The following is a 3696-nucleotide window of genomic DNA, read 5'->3' as shown; positions in this document are numbered from 1 at the left end:
TTCTCAGTGGCCAGTTCTGAGAGACTCCTACCTGTTTGCCTACTAGTTGTTCTTCATCTTCCTCTCCAGTATAGTACTCCAAGGAGAGAGCCTTTGTTCCACTTGTCATGACTTCCCACCATCTCCATCAGGCACTTGACTGTCCCCTTCGCACTGCAGACCCACAAGTGCCAATCTAGACTTTCTCTGTCTCCCAAGACTGCATTGCAAAAGCGTCTCCTTTGATTCTGCTGTTTTCGTCATTTACCTTTTCTATTCCTAATTGCTGATGGTTTTGATAGTGATTTACAATCTTTTTTTGTTGAATGGGGCAGTAACACAGCCATAGCTTTGACCTGTGGTAGATTAGAAATGTGTTGTTGTCCTTGTTAGCTGCTGTTGAGTCAACCTGCGACTCATGGCAGCCCCATGTACAACAGGATCAGACTGTTGTGACCTACGGGGTTTTCACTAGCTGATTCTCGGAAGTAGTGCACCAGGCCTTTCTTCCTAGTCTCTCTTAGTCTGTAAACTCTGCTGAAACCTGTTCAGCATCTTAGCAATGTGCAAACCCCTACTGACAGGTGGGTGGTAGCTGTGCATGGGATGTATAGTGGCTGTGAATGAGGTGCATTGGCTGGGAATTGAATTCAGGTCTCTTGCATGAGAGGCAAGAATTCTACCACTGAACCACCAATGCCTCTCATAGAAATGTATAGGAAGTTGTGGCCTTTTCACTTCAGTGTTTTGGGTCCAGACATTGTGTGTGTGTGGAGGTAGGGGGAGGATTGCGGATGGGGTTTGATGCATCTAGTTAGGAGTTTGAAACTTCTTGATTGGGAATTCCTGGTCATGAGTGATGCAGATCCGTATCTGAAGCTGGGGCTGGAGTGCAGATGAGAAATGATGGAAGACTTTCTCTAAGGACAACGGCTTCCGTAGGTAAAAGACCAGTGGGTGAGCAGGGAGATGCTGCCAGTCTGCTTTATTCTGTACATTAATAAGTTTGAGGGAGATTCGCTCAGCTCTTCCCAAGTCATCAGACCTTATTACAGTCCAGGCCAGTAGCTGGAGCTCAACGGGAAACTTATAATTTTAACAGTCTTCATTCCCTAGTTTCAACCGATGCTTGAAAAATACTCATAGCTCAGGAAAATGAGCAATTCTATGAAGGATTACACGTTCTGTATACCAGTTTTGGAAAAAAGTGGTTGGTCAGGGAAAGGTAGACACCAAGATATAGAGCAGCCAGAAGAGTGGGAACAGAGCCAGTGATCTTTTTGTAGGAAAGGCAGGATTCTGAAGACTAGCTATAGCTCAGTGCATTGCCAGGTTTTATTTAAACAACATATGCTCTGCTGACCCACGGGTTGTCAGGGCTCCTGTTCCCCTGTGTTTGAGCAGCCCAAGGACTGACTCAGAAAAGCTGGAAAAAATGAACTGACCTACTTATTCTTTCACATTGCCCCCTCCCCCATGGCCTTATCAAAACAGAATTTCTTTGCTAAAGATAACCACCCCATTCTTTCCAACCCTGCAGTGTATTCCAGGTAAAAAAATCACTTCACCTCTAGGTCTCAGCCTTTTCTTCCTTCTGAAGGCACTTATCTCCACTGCAGCTAGAGGAATTATGCTAAGAATAGTAATATCCAGAAATGAAAGGGCCAGCAAAGCCTTTTGCAGGTGTGACCAATGGGCAACATCTGGTCAAGAATAGCCCCTCGGCCCAGGTGCAGAATTCCAGCCTAGGCTGCATTCCTAAGCTTTCTGCAGGAGTTAGCTGCAAAATAGAGAATGCTAATTTTAGATGTTTAATCATGTTGGGGATCCATTCATTTAAAAGTAGCACACAAAAAAGGAAAGTCTAGGCACTTTAAAGAGGATGCTTATTATTTCATTTTGTATTCCACGCACCTTTGCTCTCAATTCTGATTGCATTTTCACAGGCGACTTGTAGATGTTGCTTTCCTGATTGCACAGTCTGGTGCTTGGAAGATGCTCTCGGAAGCCTCCTTTGGCAGCTTCTCTTCCTCAGGACAGTTTGCCCATGTTTTACGACTGCATTTTTTTTCCTTATGCTTCTTTAAGGCTCTATTTCCAAGCCTCCCTTTCAATTATTTTGGGACTGTGTATTGGGTTCTGGTCAGTGGGTTGTGTGCTGAATTGAAACACACCACTCCTACAACTAGCCATAAAACCCTCTTGTGATCATCCACAATCTTTCTTTTCCTTGCGTGGATACCTTAGAGGCCAATGTTTAAAACAGCAGCACCGCAAGATAGTAGGAGTCATCACTTGGAGGAGAGCTTCCTGGGAGAGCCTACTGACCAACATCCAACTGTGCTGTGAATAGGAAATAATCATGATTATGTTAAGTCACTGACATTTTAGGGTTGTTTTGTTAAAGCAGCTAGCAGGCATTACCCTGATGAATACGCAAATCAAGATTCTGAGGAATACTTTAGGTGGTCCAGAAAACATTGTGGATAAGAATTTTCTGAGGTAAAATTTCTCAGGACTGCTCATTGTTATAGAAAAGCCATTACTGTATACCTGGTAACAGTTTTCACTATTTATTCATGAGGGAGCAGAGGCTGAGAGAAGTTTAATAAGTTGCCTAAAAATCCCACAGCTAGTAACTTGTGGAGCCCAGATTCAGATTCAGATATGTCTGACTCCAAATCCCGTGATTCTCAATATTACAGTACACTGACTCCCTGAAGTCAGTTGGGCTTGTGTAGCTCAACTGCAGAATGAGGCTTTCCCCATGCCATTTGATGTTGAGTAGATGTTCAAGGCAGATTACTCATAGTTCACATTGGGAAAGTAGCAGGACCAGCAATGGGTTTTGTACCAGTGCTTTCCAGCGTGCAAAACCACAGTTTCAAATATTTCCATTTTAGCCAGTCCCTGAGGCTTGATTTCCTTTCTGGATTGACTTGTGAGGTTATCTTCAAGTAATCAACTCTGCTTTTTGATTTCTGTTTCTTTTCCTCCAGCAAGCTAGAGGTCTTACATGCATACCCCTCTGCTGGGCTAAACTAAAGTGAGCTAAAGGCATGGCATTTATTAAATAAAAAGGACATTATCACAAAACCGTATTCCTTTGTTATAGAAATATCTAAGCCTTGGAGTTCAACCAAATCCACATCCTGTGTCACATGCAGGTTTCAAATATATTTGTGTCTGAGTTTCTTCATTTGTAAAATGGACACAAAATTACTTATTTGTAAAGCGCTTCATTTATTAATTCATCAAATCTTCACTGAGCACCTACCATGTTCCAAGTTCATTGCTAAGCCGTTAGAGAGATGCCAAGATGAATAAAGCGCAGTCCCTGATCTCAAAGTGATTCCTATTTAGTAGGGGAGATTAAAAAACAAACCCATTGCTGTCGAGTCGATTCTGACTCATAGTGACCCTATAGGACAGAATAGAACTGACCCATAGAGTTTCCAAGGAGTGGCTGGTGGCCAACCTTTTGGTTAGCAGCTGAGCTCTTATCCACTCACTGTACCACCAAGGCTCCGTAGGGGGGATTGCTGGTACATAAATAACTGTTCTACAGCGCATCAGGCAAGGACTTTAAGAGAACGACCATGCCGATTTGGAGGAGAGAGGGAGCACTTCTAGTGGGGAGAACATGGAAAGCATATGATCGGAAGTTCCTGTTGTCTAACATAAAGGACAATTTCCAGTGTGAATTGGGAAATGTTT

The 3696-nt window shown here is 43.2% G+C and overlaps 1 non-coding gene across 1 annotated transcript; it reads right to left on the bottom strand.

The window, feature by feature from the left end:
• Positions 1 to 608: 608 nt before the first annotated feature.
• On the bottom strand, positions 609 to 679 carry TRNAE-CUC (transfer RNA glutamic acid (anticodon CUC)). Its single transcript has one exon. It is a non-coding gene; the product is annotated as a tRNA-Glu (tRNA).
• Between the last annotated feature and the right edge of the window lie 3017 nt (positions 680 to 3696).

Source organism: Trichechus manatus, unplaced genomic scaffold (genome assembly GCF_000243295.1).
Source record: "Trichechus manatus latirostris isolate Lorelei unplaced genomic scaffold, TriManLat1.0 scaffold00079, whole genome shotgun sequence".
NCBI lineage: Eukaryota > Metazoa > Chordata > Mammalia > Sirenia > Trichechidae > Trichechus > Trichechus manatus.
This window is presented reverse-complemented; position numbering and strand designations above follow the sequence as displayed.